General features: G+C 38.5%; 1 protein-coding gene across 1 annotated transcript in view; it reads right to left on the bottom strand.

Annotated features, from left to right (window-relative positions):
- Positions 1–13,555, bottom strand: part of LOC105674041 (uncharacterized) — a 42,734-nt gene extending 29,179 nt beyond the window's left edge. Inside the window, exon 1 of the transcript XR_010888105.1 lies at positions 12,635–13,555. The gene's annotated coding sequence lies outside the window, so the exon portion shown is untranslated. The remainder of the gene's footprint in view (positions 1–12,634) is intronic.
- Positions 13,556–24,290: the final 10,735 nt, after the last annotated feature.

The raw sequence follows: 24,290 nt of genomic DNA, 5'->3' as shown, positions 1-24,290 counted from the left end.
GTTGTCAGAAATAATACATGTGACGTCAATGAAATTATTTCTATCTGTAAATTTAATTCATCTTTTAACTTCCATTTAAAGTCACTAAAGGAATCTTTTATGATCTTGTTTCTCGTTCGATGATAACCAATAATACTGTTTTGATAACACCAATTATAACGTACATCATACTTTGTCGTAGCAATCCCTACTAATCGCCACGCATGCATATCAACTATCTGATTCGAAATTGTTAAGTGCGCAAACGAATGTTTTTTTTTTTTTTTTACGATCGTGAAATTTATTCACTCGATTTTTGTTTTGCATCCGCCAAAGCGCTTTTATTTCGCTTGCTAACTGAAATATCGCGCCGACAACGAGAATATACGCGAGTGTACGGGAGTTAGGGTCTAGGAAAGAGATATAAAAATACCGATCGTGTATATAGGGTGATCCAAAAAACGATCAAAACATTCAAGTGACTTATAGAACTTAGAAAAGAAGATGTTAAGTTAACATATTTTCAATGTCTACTCTTTTTTTATTTTATTTCGAATTTATTTCTAAGCAAGCCGAAATACAAACGAATAAGCACACGAGGATAAAACTGTTTGCTGTAGCGTATCCTATTTTGTATCCAATTGTCATTCTCGCAAAGAAAACAAATTATGTGTATTTCTGTATAAGTTTTCATGCATGTAGGATTTGCGTTGATTGACCATTCTCCGTCTATTCTAGTGAGTATTATGTCCACCACATTTTCGACTCCTTTTTTAGATCGCTCTATACATGTCCATCGCGCCGGGATTCATCTCGTCTAAGTGGCGAGCACGTAGCGAGGACGTGCGTGTAATCTCGCCGCATATACGCGCGATTCCGCGTCGGATATCAGGGAGCACGACTGGAGAGCTTATGGGGATCAATGGTCGTTCAGTAGCGTTTTATCCGGCCGGGCTTAAGCGTTAATTTTTGCGAATGAACTGGGTGACCGAGCCGCGCAGCTTTAACCGTCGTGCGAGCGTGCGGTATTTATCGAATTTACAGCTTTCCGGTGTGCCACGCGAATTTATCGGCGGGATTCGGTGAATTCGGCAAATGCCGTCGATCACTCGTTTTCGGATAACTCGCATTCGCGACTTTTGCGATTTTATATCGGTAGAATTGAACGAAATGGAAATTATTTTTCATCTCTTGTGGTAGAAGTTTTTGGTACAAAGTATTATTTGCATACTTGTTCTTAGATATCTGACGCTTAATATAAACGCATTACCGATTTATGTCAGCATTTCGATGAAAACCAAAAGAATCAACGGATCATGAATATCGGATTACCTAAACACAAGTGCATTAGTACACCGTGTTAAATCAAATACTGTCACTCTTTTTGTCTTCTGTGTTTATTATTAAGTACCCATCTAATTTTAACATCACAATATTAGAGGAGATAAAATAAAGATTATAAAGATAACTTTTTATCGAATTAACATGCAAGACTTTACATTAGTTTGTCATTAAACTTTAAGAAGAGCCTTAAGAGTGATAATGAGATAGAATGGTGATTTGCCAACGCTCTTGCCTCTTGGAGACAGTTATGAGTGACCGGCGTTAACAGTAATAGCGTTCTGTTTCAGATTTGAATATCTCAAAGACTCATGAATATTTACTTACCGGTGTTATCACGAGCAAATACAGTTTTAGCTCACGGATTATTCTCGCATAAATTAGCCGCCGCGATAATGCGACTAATTGTTTAATTTAGTTCTCACAATTCTCGCGATTCTAAGAGAGCTTCTTTCATATGGCTTTTTTATTAGTCTTGTTGTACACTACATTTTATGCGTATGTCGCATCTATTCATTTATTTCAGATTCACCATTTTGTTTCGTTTTTTTTTAAAGATGCATTATTTTTGATGAAACTACTTTATTCCGACTATTTCTTCTTGGAATAATTTCTTATTTACATTTTAGCAAGTTAAAAACAATTGCGATAAGTTTTTTTTTTCCCCCCACTGCAATAAATATGGCAAATCGGCGTTTATCCAGTTGACCGTACTTAACGGGTGACGCAGTTAATTGCTTATGGCTTGATGGTCGAATTCGTGCCTAATGATCCATCGTTTCGGTTGGATCGCGAAATTGGATACGAGCGATAATGATACCATTGCGCGAAATGCTCAATAGACAACGGGAACGATAGACAAAAGAGTGAGCACTGGTAACGCGACGATATTCAGCTGACAATTCGACAAATTTAGCGTATTGGAATCTGCCGACTGTTTCAATAATAGCGATTAAATAGCGTGTCCGTAATTTTTTACGTCATCACAATCGCGTATTGATTACCGTCAATGTTAAATAAAGTAGAACGTACAATAATTTTAAGTTTGTCGTAATTTCAGGTATATTAAAAAATTAGTAGATATAAAAATTTTGTTCAAAATAAATTGTCCCATTATTTCGTGCAATTATTTTTTTTTGTTTCAATTAATTATTTATTTATATTGCATAAATAATATGCGCAGAGTGATTCTAGATTAACTTTAGCTTCGTGACAGGACAGTTCCATTAAAATTTTTGCGATGCAAATGCTTTAATGATTACGATAAAATTGTAGATGTTATCGACTAGTGAATAATTTGCGAAATGCAAATCGCACGTCGCTTTGGCTTTTAGAGGCTAATAAACCACGTTGTTGGTGTGCCTCATTAAAAGTTGCCGACCTGATATTTATGTCGCGAAAATGCAATCTCGATATTATATTGAAGAACTCTGCGAGCTCAAGCGTGGATTTGTGTCCGCGGGGGCGATTGCCCGGCATGGAGAAAGCTGAATTGTCGTGAGAACGAGGAGGAATGTGTCTCTACGGCGTGTCTCGGCGAAGATGATCCCGACAAAACAGAAAGACAATCCGACTCGCGGCTTAACAGCTGCCTGTCGGCTTAACCGGTGGCGGGAGAGAGGACTGGAAAAAGCGATGGTAAAAGTCGCGGTAACTCGCGAACGGTCAGAGAAGCTTTAGTATGCATTGCATGACATCTCGCGTATATTCATTATATTATACTCTCTTCCACCCTCGCCTTCTTCTTCCATCCTCTCGAACTATATTCAGCGGAAGAGATTTTCTGCCGGATGGTTCCTCGCTATTACCTGGTCGCTATATATGCCACTTCTCTCCTCTTCTCGTTTTCTCTCTTTCTCTCTTTCTGTGCTCTTATTCTCTTCATATTTCATATGTACCTTCTCCTTTATGCGCACCCGTTATACGGTCGGGTATTTACGTGAATGCGATCCCGGCTTCGCGTGCGCTCACGACACGCGCGTCAGCGCGAGGATATATTCGAGCAATCGCGACGGCGAGAAAGGAAGGGAAGGGACGGGGGTGCAAGCGATGCGTCTATGCAATGCTTAGACCGCAATCCGCGCGCGAGCGTGCGCGCGAATGATCGTCCCTGCTTGCACGCGCGTCGCACAGACGTGATTTCGTCGACGAAGGCTGAATTGCGCGCGCGAACGTATTATAACGCGTCGCACAAGTTTTTTAATCTTCCTTAACGACGTATATACGGTTTTTCGGAAATCTTTTATCTTATGGCTATTTTATTAATTGAAGAAGCGTTATTATGGAACGCTTCGTTTTTTTTTTGTGTTCTATTTCAATTCCGGTTGCAATTGGTTTTCTATACATGAAGGAAATTGTTTTGTTTGTCACGTCGAGAAGTAGGATTTAGAATCGCGACGATTTACTTTAGTATTCCCTGGCAAGAGAACTTCCGGCGCCAAGGATTTAAAATCAACCTCGAGCGGCTCTCTAATCTACGTGCAGAATATCGTAGGATGGGATATTTTCCATCTCGAAGAAAGATTTTAAGATTATGCAATCTGCAAATTTACTAGCGAATAATCCCATAGCAGTAACAAATTAAAGCTAATTTTATGTTTCTTATTAAATGTAATTTATTAGTTTTATACTGTTGAAAAAATATTCCTTATATCTAAAGTATTGATTATATGACTTATATAAATTTCCATATTTTATTATAAATTATATTAATGATATTAAGTAGAACAAATGTAGTTTTGTGTTTTTATCCGTACAAATCGTGTATCACAAGATCGTTTCACAAGAAAAGATTGTAATATGTATTCTATGTAGATTATTTATTAGATTATTATATTTAAGATTACTATTTAGGATTATTATATTTAGAGAGAGAGTTGTACATGGTTTTTACGGGTCTCATAATAGAATTGAAACGCTTATGAGAATGTTACTGGACGTAGTTAGAGAAATCCAACTCGAATTTCCGGTTGGCGAATAAAATAAAATTTTACAGGCGTTCGAGGCTTTGCCTCTAATTTTATCGTCGGCTGTTTTCCACAAGATTCGCCATTACCATTAAGAGGGGATTTAATTTTAAATGTTAGTGTCAGCAATCTCGCTTTTTAAAGTTCTCGTTATAGATATTGCACGTAATTGACATATTTTCGGAGGACATTGCTCACAAGTACCTTATCGTGAAATTGTGACTAGCAAGCTTAATAATAGAAAAGTGTTTAATATAAAAAATTATTGAGCTATTAATAATTGTGATAACCCATGAAATGATATTTGTTGACTCGATATCCGCTTGTTGATAACAGATCCAACAAAAATTGAATTAACTTAAATGTGATAACATCCTCCTTTTGCATTCGTCAATATTGAGTAAGAAATTTGGCGAAGTTTAACCAACTTTTTATTTTTGTTACAATATATCTTTATCTTAATAAATTCTTTTTGCGGCATAATAGAAATTTTATGATAATGTATAGAATACATAACATATAGGTTTAAATAAAATAATAAAAATGTTTTATTTAGTGCTGCAATATCAGAAAAATATATTTTTTAAATACTTGCTAATAGTAAAAAATATTAATAGTAAATTAATATTATATAATTATGCCATGCGCGATTCGTCGTCGTCGTCGTCGTCGTCGTCTTCTTCATCATCGTCGTCGTCGACGTCGTCGTCGTCGTCGTCGGCGGCGGCGGCGGCGGCCTCTCCGCTCTTCACCGATTCCTTTCACGACGTCCTCAATCCCCTGCCTTGCAGGCAGGAAAGGAAAATCGTGAACGAAAGTAGATGTATGCGCGTAGATAGGATTGCCGCCTATACGCACAGACGCCGGAAGAATCGCTGCGAGTTCATTGGCTATAGCTATTGGCTATAGCGCGTCCGCCGATATTTTTCCGTCGGATCTTTTCTGTCGGATATTTCACACCAGACGACGTTCTCGCATGTTCTTATTACAAAACTATGCGTCATTTCAAAACGGTCGTCGATCTTAATATAGTCGGAATCTTATATTTATCTTGCTTATAGAATGTCGTTGAATATAGTCACACCGTCGAGATTATTTTTTCCACAGAGATGAGCGTCGGTGGGCTCTTTATAAAGAAAATAATTGTTGTTTTATTTATCTTTTATATGAATATTGCTCTCTTTAATATTGCCTGTTTTTATATTAATAAGAAAACTTGGGAGTTAAAACTCGATATCCATCTAACATATTTGACGGGGCCACGATTATATTTCACGCGTATTATTTCATCCTCCGCACCCGACGGGATGCTAATTACGAACGTTGGAGTAGATCGTGCACAGCTCACGCTCTCGGTCGCTATCTCTCCTTATTTCGATATAGATGCGCGAGATTAGGCGGAGTGGCTGGCGAGATCCACCGTTATTCCGCTTGATTATCGTCCCGGCACCGAATTAGCGTCCTTCGAGTATCATCCTCCGCACACTTTCGCTCACTCTCCGCCTCTATATACTCCGCTCTCTTTGTCGCTCTCTCTTTCTTTGTTCACCTTATTTACCTCGAAGCTCGGTCTTTCGTTGCACCTTTTTTTACACTTGCGAACCATCCAGCCTGTCTCACCCCTTCGATCCTCTTTCTTTACGGTGGCGCAGCCTCGTGGCTAGTCAAGCGTGTAAGAGGCTCCTTGCTTCTTCTAATCTAGCTGCCGGGATAGAGAGTTGGGCACGATCGACGCTCTAAGCAGCAATTTACATGTAAGCTATCGCCCCTGTATCTCTCCCCACCCTATTGTAATTATGCTCGCACTGGGGAGTAATGGTCGCCTGCCTTTACCGGAAAATGTATAACCATACGGCGGCGGGCATTCGATGATATAGGCTTTACTCTCTTTCCTTTGAATCTCTCGTCCATTGAGGACGATCCCATCGGACATGTTATTATCGATTAAAAGCAAAGGAAAAACTCGAGCGAAGAATTACGTAAAGCTTCATTCAGTCTATAATTTTGAGCTGCGAAATATATCGGTTAATAATCAACACAAAAAGTGCTTCGAATTAATGCGAAAATGATTATATTCTAATGTTGATCTCTCGCTCATTATGGGATTAAAATTATTTGTGTGAAGAAATCTTCGAGCGTCGAAGGCATTGCCAGGAAATGGCGGAAAAGCATTATTAAAAAAGAAGAAGCTCGGAAATCTTCTCGCCGCGTGAGATGGTTAACGCGGCGATCGTCTGGCATGAAATTCATTGCAGGAAGAAGGCGAGGCTCACGTTTATCCTCATTTCTCTTTCTAACCGCGTCTTCCTCCCCCTTTGGTCTTTTTCTTCTTGCCTATATTCACTGGCCGATTATCGGCCCTTGATAATTGAACGTCTTGGAATTGACGTCGTTCACGCTGATGTCACCGACGGGCATCCGCCGTCAAACTTTTTCCGCGCGCGGGACACTGATACGCTATCTAACTACAATTACGCCGTAATTAAGGACGGTGAGGGGCGATAATTAAAGATTAAGATACTTGCCAGCCGGGGAAGAGCTTGCAGAAGTGACAACATCGCCGCAAGCAAGCAGCTCGGCGATATTAAACTCCGCCTGGTACGAACTACGTCGTGCCGGTGTAAAGTCGGCCATTGACTACTTGCGGATAATCGCTGCCTGCCTTGTGTCTGCCTACATTAGCATCGTAGCGCAATAAAGAGTATAAGATAAAATATGAGCAGCAAAAGCAATAAAGAGAAGAACATAATTCATAGTAAATGCTGTATCGATATAAATTTCAGATATTAAAAATTTCAACAAACAGTTTGATATAATTATTAACGAAGTGTGGTGTTTTTCTCTCATTACAGAGTTCAAGAATGATATACGTTTTATTTAACAATTTGCCGTAACGTTGGCTTTTGTTATAAAAAATTTCGCGAATTAATTTATTTATATATTCAAGTTGTATAAGTATGTATGTTTTAATTTAACGTTTTTTTTCCTGTTTTTATCGTATTTTACGCGATTACGTGAGACGCGAAAAAGATAATCTAGAATGATGAAATAATATGAGCAGAGCACATGGTTGGAAAATAATTGCTGCTGGCTCGCGCTTCTTCTATTATAATGTAGCAATATTTGTTGCAATAAATGGATAAATGACCAACTTGCACGATCAAGATGAATAAAATTGTTAGATTGTTCTACACAATAGCCGGCTATCTCGTCGAATCGAAAATAGACACGTTTTTCTTTCATCACTCTCTTTTCCGTTTTTTTTTTATCTTTTCACAGTTTATGATTGCTTTCTATCATTTTATTAAATACCGTTAGAATTTTATCAAATTATAATGTTTTTAATATTGCATGATGATACAGTAAAATTAATTCATGTATATAATAAAGCTCTGTGATGTAATTTTTTTAATATATAATCAAATATATTATTTAAATACAAATTTAAACAAGATTCAAAAATTTAATTTATACAAAAATATTTTTATAAACATTAAACAGCTTTATGTAATCTATGAAGCATTTGCTGGTATTAATAATAACGGTACTATATATAGTACTATTATATGCCAAAGTATCTTTTTATGGAGCGGGCTTCAGCTTATGTTACATACCGAAGCTGTACTACTTTCGCACGTTAATGAGTAAGTTGCGGGGCAGCCATTTAATCGTTACAGCGAATAATGCGAAGCGTATAATCGGGGCGAGGACGCGAAGAAACAAAACTCCGCTTGTGAACAATGAGTTCGTTAACGGTGGCACTTCATTACTGCGAAAACAAATTTTCTGGATGCTTTGCAATCATTGAGTCATTCAACTCGGCGCGACGTTCTAACAGCGCGACGGATGCTCGCGAATGCGAAGTTGTCGATACTTCTGTCGATACCACCGCGGCGTGAATTCGTTCAAGTTTCAGTCAAAGACTCGCGCGCAATTTTAACCGCTTTTATTCTTATGTGATGTTCCAAGATCAACGAAATTTATTCTAATGTAATATTATTAATGATTTAAGGAATTTAAAGATTTTTTTGTGTATTAACGATACATAATGTTGTTTAACTGTAAATTTTTCTCATTTTTTTGCGTATAAATCTATACAAATCTCGACATCATAAAAGATTTCGTTGCAATGCGACGATAACAAACGATTTTTCAGTCGACAAACGTTACACCCATCGCTCAAAATTCTGACCTCGACACTCACAAACATATATATATATATATATATATAAAAAGAAAACGTTAAACAAACGTTTGTTAAACAAACGTTATTTAGTTCTGTGTAACTTGTCCTTTGTAACTCGGTCACCGTCGGCGTTATTTTATTGTTCGGCGCGTCGCGCTCGCGCTCGTGCTTGTCCACTAACTTCCTAAAACGCTCCGGTTCGTGAAATTGGTACGTAGACGGACTGTGTCGGCTCGCGTTCAATGAGGAGAGGGAGAAAGAGAGAAGCCCGGAGAACCGAAGGTAGTGTAAATCGAGCTTACAATCCAATCAGACAGCCCCTAGCTCTGTCTCTCTTTCGAGCTCTTCGAGCTGCGTTCGTCAGATGCTCGAGGGAAGGAAACGATGACGGAAACGAGAGAAAGAAGAAGACCACGAAGCAAGAGAGAGAAGGAGAGCGGAGAGAAAGCGAAAGAGAGAGAATGTGTGTGTGTGTGTGTGTGTGTGTGTGTGTCGTGTAAGAGAGTAGTACCGGGGTGATGATCAAGAAGAGGGTGGATAGTAAGGCAGAAACGACAGGGCCGCAGAAATAGCCTCCGGAGGTGGTTTAAGTGAGGGGCGACGTAGCGGCAACGGAAGAGGGAGGGGGGGGGGGGGCGGTTGGTGATCCTCGCGAGAGGAAGGCAGGGACACGCAGATATTTCCGAGTACATTTTTGATGGGATTTTTAAATGAGCTCCAATTGCGTTAAACGCTACGGCTCTCGACTTAAGGCAAGATTTCCTTAAACGACGTTTCAGACTCTCAGAGCCTCGGTCCGGAATGAAAATTACCAGGGGTCGGCCTTGTCCTCTCTACGTCCTTATACCTGCGCTTCCCGTTTTTTCTTCTCTTCTTTTTTCCCCGGCTTTCGCCATCGCTTACGGCTATTTACCGCGTGCGCTACGGATATCAGTGACGTCAATTAACTCCTGGCTAATTTCAAAGATACGAATACACGCTGAAGCGTGGTCTCGATGAGTATTTGCGAATTTTTTTCGACAACTACATTCTTGATTTACATTTTCGCGAAAAATTGGAAAATTGGCTTTACATTTCACCAAAGAAGTTTTAGGGTCGAAAAGTGCGCGATGTTTGTGACACCCTATATATTACATGAATCTGAGACTGCTTGAGAGCCCGATAAACGTCTATGCTACGTCTTGCGCAGAGGGGTTGAGCATAAATTGCGTATAAATTACGGAGGGCCGGGATAAATTGAAACACGATCGTGAGATTGTAGCGTCCGCAATTAACAAGTTCTTCGCAATAACTTGCAATAATTTTTAGAGCAATGATATTTATCGCACATTTCTTTAGATTAAAGAGAAAAGCAAAATCGCAAAACATATGCAAAAAATTTATCATTACATATATTCCTGTAAAAAACAACTTACAAAACCTGGAAGCAGTGATGACAGGGGCAAATAAAGATTTCATATGAAATCATCTACGTGTGTAAAATACGCAAGCAAGAGAGAAGTAAGGTAGAGAGAGATAAAGCGAAATAAATTGCGCCGAGTTTAAGCGTACTTTTACGGCGACGATGGGACACGTCTTAAAACCAACAACGTTGAAACAGAGAAGCGTAAAAGCACTATCTACAATAGAGATGCAGCTGCACCAATCCAAGAGAGAAGTAATCCGAGAAGAAAATCCAAATACTGAATCTCACAATTATTAACTTCAATCACGGAATGCACGGATTTCATAAAATGTGTTACATTTTACGCCACATCAGAAATAAACATAAATCATCACTGAATATAATATTAATTTTTAGGAGCAAATAAATCCAAAACTTACAAAATATTTTAAATTAAATTTTGGATAATTTATAAAATGTGATTTCCACATAAATTGAAATGTCCAATGTGTAAAATGATATTAATTTTGATGATAATTTCTTTGTTCTTTGGCGGTTATGCATTCCTCTTACATAGCGATCGCACTCAAAAGAAATCACTGCTACACTACGAAACGTACAATGCAAACAACAAACGATTGGTTGTTGGAATACGCTAGATACAGCTTGAGTGCAGTTTAACGGCCACTTATCGAATTAGAAGTTTAACCATGCGACGTAATTTCGTGGCGGTAAGAACGTAATTGGCACTTAATCCCGTTAACGGGATGTTAGCATGTAGTGACGGCCCTTGGATCATCTCCGTTATATCACGCGTAACGATGCACCCGTCAGTCGCGGATCTAAACACTCGCCACTCTCCAAAGTATCGACGTGTACATATTTTCGCTGACGCCGCCGTCGCGGCATTTATGCGTTTACACGGCATCTTCACCAAAGCGCAGTAACATTGCAGCTGTGTCGACGAGAAGGCGAGAGAATGTGAGTGAGAGAGTGAAATAGAGAAAGCGAGATAAAGGGGGAGGAGAGAAAGTGTGAGTGTGAGAGAGAGAGAGAACCTGTAACGCGCTATGAAGATTCAATTTTGCAGCATTTGCCAGAGCACGTACAGCGCGTTAATCTCACGACGCTTAAACGATGAATCGTCGAACAAATTGTCGTATACTCGCCTCCCATCCGACACAATATTACGTTTGGTTGCACGTGTGCAACACGTCCGATCAGTGCGCGCCATAATGAGCTTAGGCTACTTTGTTTCGCGATAATGGATGAAATCGAGCGACGTAGCATCGCTCTGCATGACCTGATTGACATAATCATAATTATTATCATAAATCGGAAGCCATTATTCTGTCTGAAATAAGTGCAAATTGATTTCTTTCTAAACTAATACAAGGAATTTTTATTGTCGATTTTTTTTAGTTGTATAGATTCGTTACTTTTTTTCGAGATGATATTAAGTTGACTGTATCGCGATAGATCTTTATTTGTAGAGATTAATAGTAAAATACCAAATAATTAAAAATTGTTATTTCTGCAAAGTTTAATAATTAAATTAATATTGATAATTATTTTTTATTTGAGTTCGTTATAGGAATACATTTGTATGAAAAAAGTTCAATACGTTTCGATGATGATGTTCACTGATATTTTTACCACAGAGAATCTGTATTACAGAGAGTTAAAACGTCTATTTTTATTGTAACTGTTAGATGGATATATTTAGAACGTACAACTTCATTGACACTTGAGGTGACAGTCTCGTATTCTTTTTCACAAAATTTTTATGTCATTTTTTAATTATTGGATTTTTAATTGTCGATACAGTAATGGTAATATTCATAAAAACAACCGTTCTTACGATTAACGAAACTTTAAAATGAATTTAAAAGAATTCCGCTAATCAGAAAGCATTTACGCGACACTGTTGCGAGGATATGCATAGATCCTGGAGATACGTTCCCGGTATATCGAACGAGACACTCTGGTAAATTAGACTACTTTCAGTAACAAGCAACAAGCGCCGAAGAGACGGTGTGTGCGTTTCTCTCGCTCGCAGAGACGAGTCGCATCTGGCTATTCGAAAACTTTTGCATTATGTCAAGCGCCAGTCACACAAAATGTAACGCCGCGCGCAAAACGCGAATATAAATATTCGCCGACAATACAAAATACTCAAGGCAAATGCGACAAGCGCGATCACCTCGCGTTTAACCTTTAATAGCGTGCATGCTAGTTCTTTCGGCAATATTTTTCGGAATCAACAAACTTTTTCGCAAACAAATCTTTGCAGTACCAGTCAAATAATATTAAAATATTGAAGAATACCAATTAATGAGAAATAACTTTTGTATTATGAAGTAAATCTAATCCATTATCAATCAATGCACACAACTATTTTTTAGGATGGAATTTAGTAAAGCATTTTTTACGAAGATATACCGCAAACATTTCTCTCTCTCTCTTAATTAGATTATCATTTAAATGCATTGATGTTCTTTAACACATAGCAGATATTTTATCAAAGTAATCAACGTGCAGGCGATGCTGTTGTGCGTAAGAATATCGTATTTTTCAGTGTACTAAAATAACCCGTTCGAAATGTTTTTTAAAGTAACACGATTGACAGATCAGATTCGTATATTACGTATTAGACAGCTCGCAACCAGATAAAGATTCTCAACAGCTGTGTCTCGCAGAGCATCCCACCAACCGCTCGAAATCAACGTACTTGTTCTCCAATATATGATTAACGTTTAATGGCAAATAGCTGCTTACCCGCTAAGTCCGTCCGTTTCGATGCTCGTTTCGATGGTCTCAACGACGATCTGCGACGAGAGTGCAGTTTTCTTTAGGAAAAACTCGGTTGTATCTCGAATAACCCAGCTTCAACGATAGTCACAGGTAGTAGTATCATCCTCTCGAGGTGCGGATGCGAAAGCGCGCGGCGACAAGGATGGCCGGTCAGCGGCCCGAACTCTCGAACTCGTCGCCGAGAGATTGGAAAAAATCCGTCCGTCCGTCGACGTGGGGGTGCAGGTTGCGCGAGAGCGCGGTCGAAGCACCGGCTATGTGCTTTCTTACGGGAGTTTGGCGCGCGACTGTGCTACTGGGGCCAACCCCGGCCGCCATCAACCCTCTTATGGCTCTGTGTCTCTACGCGTTCCAACCCCTCCTCTGTCTATCCTGCTCTCTCTCTCTCTCTCCCTCTCTTCTGCCTCTCTCTCTCTCCCTTCCTCTCTCTTTCTCTCTCCTTTTTCGCGCCACTCCACACCGCCCCACCAGTTTCACCCCCCACTAAAGTGTCGAGCGTGACAATCCTTCTCTATTTTCCTGCCCCCCTTTGGCGTCTCTCCTTTTTTCGCCTACGGTGTTGTCCCCCATCGCCCCTCTCCCCTTCTCCTAACTTCAGAATTCTAGTGCTCCTTTTTCCTCTTGGCGGCTTTTCTGCGCTCCCTTTCCCTCTACATACCCCTACCACTTATTTCCCGTCTCGTTTTATCTTTCACTCTCGCAGAGCTTCATTACGACACCTTTTCCCCCGTGAGCAGTTTCATCCCCCTCGTCGCGACAGTCAACCATCTCGCTCCGACGCCTTTGACCACTCACGGGGTTATCCCATCGTTCGTCGGGTTTCTCCTTTCTCTCGTTCCTCAGCACCTTCCTCTCTCCATCGCCCTCTCTGCTTCCCCTCGTTTCCCTCGTTCGCCGTCCGTCCCTGTCTCGCTCGTGAGAGTACAACCTCTTCTGTCCACCCCGCGCGCGGAATCACCACCGACATGGGCCGACGCTTAGCGCCGGCGCGCGCGCCACGATTCAAAACTGCGGTTAGAAGGGGTCGTCGGAGATAAGGATGCGTCCTAAATATAGCGACGTGGTGCTTAAGACACCCCCACTTACCTTCGAGACCCTTACTCGGTCTTGCAAGCGCTTCTCTTAGTCGCGTTCAAAATTTTGCGACTTCTTTTACGCTACCGTATAATAGATGCTTTCTTATTTGTTAAAAATAAAAAGAGATTGATGTATTTTTTAACAGTTTTTAAAATATGATTTTCATATTATTGCACCTATATGTCAAGCTGTTAAATTTTGATCTATTGCATAACTTTTTTTAACTAAAAAGTTTAAAAGAATAATTTAAAACTGATATTATACCGCGTTTCATTTTTCGTGCCATAAATATTCACGATTATATACATAGATTATTTTTTGGTATGTATAGCATCAAAATCTGAATTGATATCAATATTTTTAAATTAATATTATTTTTATTATCTTATTTTAAAACGTGCAAGATGTGATCTGTACTCGAATGAGCTTTAATCACTTATCAAAGTCGATCGGAGAGTACAATGTCTGCCTGTCAGTGTGCAGTTAATAAGAAACGTATACGAAGCGTACGGAAGCAACGGAATGAAGTATCATGCGCGTCGCGTTGCGTCCTAGCTTGCGTATAAATAAGGACGGGCTAAGCTCCGTTCTGGCCTGTAATTACGGCGGAACTAAGCCGGGTATTCCGTGGATCGGTGATCCTTCGTGGCTGTCGCGTCGCCGAGGATCTCCGCCCGGCCGAAACCAATTTGGAATTAATGTAACGTCCTGCGGAATTAACGTGGTGGAGTCCTGCCGTACGGAAACGGCCACCGGTTCGATCTTTGACGCGCAACTTTCTTGTCAAAAATTCCTAAGAACAATAGATTGAAAAAACTTCATTGTTGAATTCATTTTTTTATTTGGTTTTATATTAATACGAATGTTCTTTATCTAGAATAAATTTTCTCTAATGTAATAATTATATAAAATAATTTTTATAGCATCTTATTAACTTCTATAATGTTTGTGGACTAAATTCGGAAAATGCAAAAGCCATTAAAATTACTGCTCTATTCTTTGCTTATTTATTTTAAAAAAGTATAGTGATTTTTTCTTGCAGTAAAATAATATAAAATCTCAATTACAATTATAGTAATGTTACGATAATTGTAATTGAGATTTTATATTATTTTACTGCAAGAAAAAGTTACTACACTTTTTTCATTAATTATTTTTTTATTAAAAAATTATTATATTATTTTATTATTAAGAATTAATTTCCATGATAATGTATTCAATTTTTAAGTAGAATTTTCTCTAAACAAAATCGAGACTAGCTTGGAAATACCTGCGGTAAATTTTATTGTGCTACTTACAAATGTGAATCACGTCATTGACCCGGTTTACACAAATTTGTATACAAAAGCAGTAGGATACGTGGATTATTACTGTGGGATTAGATTCTGGATAGGGATACATTAAATGAAAGAGGACATTCAAGCAGATATAAGTGCGCGATGCCATCGTCCGGCATTCATCCGTTGTCGCATTTCTCAGTTCTAAATCACATCGCAGAGATAATAGTAAATTATGCGATAATGTGTAGTCAGCGATACTATTTGCTTTTTTCTCACACAATTCCGATCTCTTAATTGTCTTTGCATCTGCCGAAGTAATGCACTTCGTAAGCTTGTCTAATAAATCAACTTGTCTGCTAATATAAATTATTTAATTTTTGTTGGCGTGAAATGATCGATCGTCTTATGAAATTTAATAAGGAAATCGTTAGAAATAAAAGGTTTTTTAGCAATGTTTTGTCTGGCATAAAAGATTAAAGAGACGATGAACTAGCTTGCTAAAATAATTGAAGAAGAAGTTATTCGAAGCGTTATATCTTCGGTACTAAAGATTTAAATCTTTTTTTTTACAAAGCACCAAATCTTTTTGACTATATTTAATTAAAGTTAAGAACTAAAAAAATACAGTTGGTAAAACATTTTAATACTTTAGTAATGGAATTTGCAAAAGGCGCTATAAAGCTACGGGAGAAAATTACGAAATGTACTTAAAGGTCGAATAGAGACTGTAGAAGGATGCGAGCAATTATAGAAGTATTTGTAAGTATTGCATTCCCAGACAAAGGATAACGAGAATGGCGCTAAACGGATCCAATCTGTTCTTCGTTAATTTCCGCTTTGTTAATCATTATCTCAACGAAGACCCTCGGAAGAACATTGGTTCCCGACGACCAGCCGCTACATATTAAAGCGTCGTGAACATCAAACGACCACTGAATTCGCCAGACGGCCAAATAAGACGTCACGAATTAAAGCCATATCGCTGTAGTATAAGAGGCTTCTCCTGCATGGCATTAGGCCACTATTGTTTCACTGATGATGACCGTTTCTTATGAAGCTGAGGATATATTTTGAAGAGCTATCACTCGAATGCTATTGAATAATGTCAGTTTTACTGTATTTTTTTTTTTTATTCTAACAATCGGAAAAACCTCATTTTTTAAATGAAATGGAATTAATTAATGGCTAATAGTAACATTCAGAAGTGTAAAGCATTGGTATTGGAGAATCTGATATAAAACAATATAACATCTGACGGCGAGATTTAAAATCATAATTAGATTGCACTTCTTTGAAAAAGCCGTAAAATATACTTATACTGATTTTCTTTTTTAATTATAAAAAATAGTATAATGGAAATTAATGTTATTTCACAACGTTCTCAATCAGTTTATGGTTGTAAAAGTAAATTTCAAAGATTTACATTTTTAATTTTTTATTTATTTCTAAAAACAAACGCAAGCTGAGTTTATATAAAAATTGTTTTTAGAAATCTCGAAAAATATTGATATTAATTATTTAATGTTTAATTCATTTTTAACAACATTTTTTTATTTATTGCACTTTGTAACCACAATTTATAATTACAATGTATTTTATTTGAATCTGCAACTTATTCTACGGCATATTGAATAAGCCAATGCCTCCATGTCAGATTCCAATAAGTTGCAAATAACATGTCAACAATTAGTTCGTTAATTTTACTCTGTAGTTCTGTCTTTTATATAGAATTTAATATCTTTTATATTATATATACGTTAAATGTAGAAATTTTTTCGTTATTCGATCCATTGGTAATAGTATTAAATAGTACTAAAAGGGCGCCGCAATAAAATAAAACATTACGCGTTTCGCAATATAAGAAAAGCAAAACATAGAGTATAATTAAATGAACACGCGGATTCCAATTAAAGTCTCGTCCTAAATTCGACGTCCGAAGTACCTCTCTCGAAGACGAGGAATCACAGCGCGAGGCGATGGGACAGTGCAGAATGGCAGGAAGATTTAATTCGCTTTCGATTTAATTCGTCGCGAGGTAAACCATTGTTTCGGTTGATATGCGCGACAAAACGCGCGCGCGCGAAACCGACGGCCGATGAAAATGAAATTAGGAATGCGAAAAGAGGGGAAAAAAAAAATAGAGAACGCGTGCGAGCCGTAACGCGCGAGGGGGTTGCAGGAGAGGAGAGAAGAAACGACCGAGGGATAAAAGAGAGAGAAAGATAGAAGGAGGGGGGGTGGGGGGCGAGGGGGGGGGGAGAGTCAGTCTGCCAACCCTCTTATCCGATAGACCGACACGTACTAAACCCTTTCCCCCCCGTTGACAGTTTACTCGCGGTTCGCTTGTCATCGGCAAAGATACAAAGATAATTGGTCATTGGGGTATGCCATCGCGCGGGGCGAAGCGAGATAGACGAAACCAAGTACTTTGAAGAGGGCAGGCACTTTGAGCAGATTTGCTTTGGCCGTTGTTTCGGGCTTGTATTTTAGTTTAGATCAAAAGACTGACGCCACTGACCAATTCAGCCGTATCTAAGCTGTCGCCTCTCCATTCTACCGTCGGCGTCCTTTCTCGTTTTCTCTGTCTCGTCGTCCGCCGTGTGTGCGTCTCTCCGCGTTATTATACACCGGACTCCTCCCCCCACCCCCCGCTCCACCCGCAGGCTCGCCGTCTTTCCCTTTTAATGATAGATTCTTTGACACATTTGTCGTTGTTCACTTGTCTTCGGGAAGAATTTGACACAAGCGCGCGAGCGATATCTAATATTCAATATTAACAAGTTTACCCCTTAATGTATTAAATAATAGAATACTCTGTATTAAATGCGGTTTAACGCTGTAATGTATGGTAGAAATGCAAATTGGAAATATCGTATTTCTTGTATTTTTCAAGATATTATTTAATTCGGAAGAGCTTTGGGATTATTTTTTACACATTTCAACAATACGCGGAAATTTTCCTTTTTTCAGGATTAGAGAAAATCCCCGACTCGGACACAACGTGAGAGAGGAAGAAAGAAATTTCGGCGAGAGAATTCTGACAAGTTGAGAGCGATAGAATCGGGATTCGGATGGCAGGTGGCATAATGGGCATGCATGGTGCGCACGATTTACATACCAATGGTGAGTAATATAAATTACACGTAATTACCGGGACGTTCGGGAGAGCCGCTAATTTTATTCCGCCCTATTTCCATTCGCGATTGCGCTGAGACTCGTGTATAATGACAAGGCATGCTCAACCGTGAACTTATTTAAATTAGGCGAGAGCGATTTTAGCTGTTGATTAGCAACTTGTGGAATTTTATGAAATTCCGACAATTCTCGCCCATTATCGCACCTTTGATATAAAAGTTTCGGATGCCGAAAAAAATATCTGGACTTTATTCTACACATTATCAGCATAGCACCATCTTGCGAAATGCATTCGCAGGATAAGGCGTGCTCGTAAAATTGGACGATACGCCGTTCTTAGGCGGTTTATTTCACTTTTCTCAATTAAAAAGTTAACCGCGCTGCGCTATTAGAGTTGTATCGCGAGACGTATACACTGTTATCAGGGACGAGTGTGATACTTAGGAATCGGCGATGCCTCGGCACGTTACTGTTACCGTTTGCCGCCACTTTTTCGCCAACGTTGGACGATACAGGCGAATACCGTCTCATGGCGTTTAATTTTCCAAGTTTTTCTTCGAAATGGGGCTTGAAAGTTCTTTAGTTTTGTGAGCGCGGGAAGAAAGAGATGAGGATAGGAAAAAGGAGAAAGTAAATAAGGTGTAGGCAAGGAGTAGGAGGGGAAGAAGCAGGGGGTGCTAACTTCGGCGCCTCAATCCTTTTTAATGTTTATAGTTTCAAGACGCGCCCAACATGCGCCGTAAACATGGATGCGACTACGCGGTGGAGGTTCGCGTCTTGCACGGCTCGGCGGAGATAATTAGAGAAATATCGCTTAATAAAGTTCAACCACTCGAGCGCTGAAAGCGAGAGACCTGAGCCTCTCGTTGCTCTCTTGCGCGAAATTCGCGATACTCCCACGTCGGAAACGTGAAAACGAGTACGATCGAAACTTGGCTAATTGTTTGCCAATGAAGCCGGCTTAGCGGCTGCTGACGCCTTCTTGCAAGTGGACTATAATATTCACAAATACACATTTATGGAAATGTTTAAGCTGAGTCGCGTATGAGGATTTTGAAAAAAAAAGAATTAATGGTGATTTTAATTGAATAATAAAGGGAAAAGTAGAAGAAAAAATTGATTATTGATATTATACGAAGTATGCAAAAATTGTTTTTAAATTCGAATTTTTTGATCGAGATTTTTTCTCAATTCTTTAAGTTACCGACAGATGCAATGATACATAGTGATTTACAAATTTTCGACACTTTGATACTAATATCTTCAAAGTATAATATACGACGATCGAACTGCTGTATTATTTCTAAGCGATAAATCGGTTGACATCCTTGTCGATGGCATGTTCGATGGACATATATGTAATCGAGCGGCGATGAAATCGACCATCACTTTATTCCGAAAGTTTCGCAAAGGTTGTTTGGTACGAGGCGGTAGCACAAGGGGTGAATCCGGCCGACACTGATTTAGAAGCTATAAGTCAGCACCGACGCGCAATTACCCCCCTTCGCCTGTCAGAGAACCGGTTCGAGCACGGCATTCGCCGCGGGATGCTTACCGTGATTCGACCCCACGGGCTTATAGCTTTTGAAAATGGTGAAAAATGTGAGTCGCGCTTCCGTCGCTGTTGGACGAGCTTTCCGCCCGTCTAAATGCAAACGTTATTACGACAATTTCGTTGTTATTCGTTAACTGCGCCTTAACGAGTAATCGATCGACCGAGAATGCATGTGAAATTCCAGAAAGGAGAATGCATCGATACGATCGATAGATAGCTCGAGAGAGAAAGGGAAAAATGGAATTTCCCGATGCATTAGAAACTCACCTAGGAACCGAAGAGCCAATTTCTACGAGGTAAAGTTTCATTTTGCGTTGTACGCGTCAGTTTTCTGTGGCAGAGAAACACGGATTCGAGTAAACCGTAATATATCGATAAAGTAAAGTAAAATAATATATCGATAGTTACTTATTATACAAAGAAAGGTGTGTAATTTTGACATTTCAACATATACTCACTGCTTTTAGAAGTTTTTTATATTCAAAATTAATTTCTTAATATAAATTATTTAGCAAAAGTTTTTCTTCAATTTTCTCATAAATTTAATTTATTCTTCTACAAGATTCTCGTAAATTTCAATATTTTTAAAAATTCAGTTTTTAATTTTTTTAAATTATGTTTTTATCAATTCAGTAGATTTTATAAATCTTCTAATCTAATATCACAACATTTAATAAGAAAATCAGAAATATGTCATCAGAATATCTGGCTTGATAACTGTTATCGCACCGTATCAGACGCACGCTTCGACGATGCAGTGCAGTGAGTAGGGCGAGCTCATTCTAAATTCGGTCGAATAAGAGCTCGAGGTGCCGCGAACGTCTCGGATGCATGGCGGACAGCCGCGCAAAGTAAAGGCTTTGACTAAGGCTCGGTATGTAAATACACTTTGCGGCCTTCTCTACGATGACGTTGGTCCACGCCATCGTCCTGCAGACGGTATGAGTTCCCTATGGATTCTCTGTAACACCCGCATTCCAATACGAACAGACGGAGAACTACCTCGCGGAGCCCTGGAAGGATCGAACGGAACAGGAGCCAGGACTGTGCGCCACGTTATCCGGCTTTTCTACTGGATAACTGAAACGCTTGCGGTTCATAGCGACTCACGTGACTCAATATCACAATGTAATCCTGATTTACAAAGTTAAATTTATTTATAGAGCCAACGACTTTATCTAAATTTATATAATAAATAAAAACAAAATAATTACTGCTCACACCGGGAGCAAAACGTCAAAACCATCAAAATTACTAAAAAATTTAGCTGAATGAGAGAAAACTGAGTTTGAATTATTATTGATATTATTTAATAATATTAAATTAGAAATGTAATTTTAATTTCTGATAAAATCCATAATAGAGCAGCAGCTAAACACATTAAACGCAGAAAAAGATGGAGTTTTCTCTATCATAAATAATTGCTGAATACGAATAATATATGAGATATTTGTCAATTTTAATATTTTGTTGCGAGACACGGATTGCATAAAGAATCCTGCATATTTAGCAGACTTTGCGGACTCTCGTAACCGCTATAGAGAAGTAATCACGGGGGAAGTTTAATTGGGACTTCGTTCGAAATAAGTTTCGAAGTATTCGACGGTATATGGAAGCCTCCGTGCTTCAAACTCCCCTTCGATTGCGCGCTCGCTTTTTGAATTCACAATCGATAATTCGGAGCAGCGCAATATCCGCCCTGGAGGCGACCGGGTAATTCGCTCGGTCGTCTCGCAATTCCATTTACACGACGGCTTAACCTAAGGTTAATTCGATAGTAACATTAATCATCGCGCTAACAACGATCGGACCGACTGGAGTTTTAGCAAATTGCGATGTATAAATAGATATCAAAATTATTTACATTTAAGTTCAAGTCGATTTATTTCGCTTTGTAAACGCGCTGGTCAGAAATGTTTTTCAAGAAAAAGTCGAACACTCATGTTTACATGTTTTCATATATTTTTTCACTACAATTTTGCGCAGTTTTTTCTGTTAGTGAGAATTATTTTTTAATATATATAAAATAGAATTTTGATTTGTTAACTATTAAAATGATTAATATTAAAACGAAAAAAGAATGTTTTTGTAAGATATTAAAAAAAAAGATTGATTCTTTAATGAAAAAATAACTGACAGAAAGTACCAGTTCTGCATAAACATCTGTAATTTGTAATTAAAAAACTAGATAAGTATGCGGATAATTTTGACTCAAAAACATTAATTTTCGGTACATTGACGAAATAGTGAATAACATTTATTAATGATTATTATCGCGCTGCAAAGTCTATGGACTAACTGAAGGGTTAAGCATTGAGGGTTTGGTTAAACCGACTGGAAGAGCGTCAAAAAACCATTTTTTACGCTACCAATGCCTTTTTTCTCGCGCCTTTTTCTTCACGTTTCTGTCTAATTGCTTTACTTACGTCCAACGAATGAGGCGCCTCGGTCACGTGTCCCGGTACTCGCTCGAATTGCTCCGCCGTAAAGTTTTCTCTGTGCATCTCGTCGTGCTTAACAATCGGAGAAACGTGCACTTGCATTGCTGCAGCTCGCGCGATTTTAATGTCCACTTTCGCACACACCCGTGGAACGATTCACTGCCTTCTTGTTGCGATGCACTGTTCGGTCATTAAGAGTACGCATCTATGAAGTTGTAGAAAGAATATAGAAATTATATTATCGATCGCGTTCCGCATTAGCGGGACACAAAATTCACATAAGAGCTTGAACTTTTCTACACGCAACTAATGCCATCTGATTTAATTAAATATAATAAAAAGTGCAAAGTGCACAAGTTTAGAAAAGAATCAGCTCATGGGACATTCGAGCGAATGACGATAGTCAAATTGGAATTGGCAATCAAGATGAGAAAGACAAACACTTGTTAATCTTCTTTACTCTGCGAGTCGACTAGCTTCTTTTTGCGAAACGCAATCCGAACGTTGTCGCGTGGCTTATCGGAATGTCACCAGGTCAAAGGACATCGATAGACTGACTCGGTGTGTCGTGTATAGCCGCCATCGGCACGGTATATTTTTAACAATAATACTACATGACGCACGAACGAAACAGAAGAATCGTGTGTCTCGCCGCGCCGCTCGACTGATGTAACGACGTTGGGAGCAACCGTGACGGGCGCGGCCTTCCGGATGCGACCGGATGTTGAACGAGGCTCATTACGATGAGCAGTAGTCCTCTGCATAAAATTGTCGCACTGTTCTCTGAATTTGACGACAAATCACAAGTGCTGTTTTTTAATTTGCTAGTAGAAAATTTTTTTAACAAAATCAGTGATCATTTTACAGAATTAAGCAACCGTCATAATAGTTAATTATTTGTCTTGATAAAAATTGACAGCAGTTTCTTCTCAAAATGTAACTATAATTCGTAATGGATGGAAGGATAAAAGTTAAGTGAATGAAAAAACTTTTTGTTGCAAATGTTGTGAAATATGTGTCAGAAAATCATATATTTCTTTGACGGATCAAGAGTCTGCGAAGTTATATTTGCGAAGTTATAAATCTATTTATCTTGACGCTTATGTGTGATTGCTTCTTTATTTTGCTGAGATTTCTATTTCCTGTTTAATCTGCATTTTATCATCTATGCGTTTTAACAGGTACAATTTAATCAGATAGCGCTCGGAAAAGATCGCGATTCCGCTATCTATCAGCCTACGTACATGGAAAGTTCGATTAGATTTCATGCAAAGCGTTACACAAACTTCCTGGATAAATCAGGATTTGAAAAATAAATTTAAGATTTTAATATGAAATATATAAAATCGGAAAAAAATAAAGTGTAACAGAAACGATGAATCTTACAGTATAAATATTGCGTTTTTGATCTGATAATTTTTATGCATTATCGTTTATTCGGTTGTTATTGTTATTTCATTTATGTGCTTATGTGTAGGTAGCGCGCTGACAACGTATACTATCGCGAAACTTTATGACAATAGATTGAACGAGCCCGAATAGCCGACAGGAAGCGTTCCTCGTCTGATTTGTGAATAGGTGTGCGTGCAACCATGTGTTTGCTCTCTGTATATCGCACGCAGGTAACGAAGCGGATCGCCTCGTGGCTTCGTATCTATGTGTTGCATATAATACAGAATATTACGGATTCACCACACCTTTTCTCGTCTGCTATCTCGTGGAACGCACATTTTTTAATTAATTTTGATCTTATTACAATCATTCGCGAATTATTATTCATCGATTGAATATCTGATAAATTATCAACACACATTTGAGATATCAACTTTGAATTCTTAACATCTATGAAAAATTAAAACAATATATATTCAGGTTTGGAATTACAAGCTGTAGTATAAATTATTATCGCGATTTAGATTTGCAAATAGATACAAATATTTTATTTTGCAACTTATTTTAAATAGATTACGTTTTAGCAGCACTTTGAATTGGCTGGAAAATTTTGAAGTAATTTATAGTAAGTTTATAAGTATCAGAAAATTGAAAGAAACGTGAACAAGCGAGTTATACACCCAAAAAGAAATTCTTAAAATCAAAGTGAAAATTCCTCTATAGATGTGCTCTCACATTTT

This window comes from Linepithema humile, chromosome 1 (assembly GCF_040581485.1).
Source record: "Linepithema humile isolate Giens D197 chromosome 1, Lhum_UNIL_v1.0, whole genome shotgun sequence".
NCBI lineage: Eukaryota > Metazoa > Arthropoda > Insecta > Hymenoptera > Formicidae > Linepithema > Linepithema humile.
This window is presented reverse-complemented; position numbering and strand designations above follow the sequence as displayed.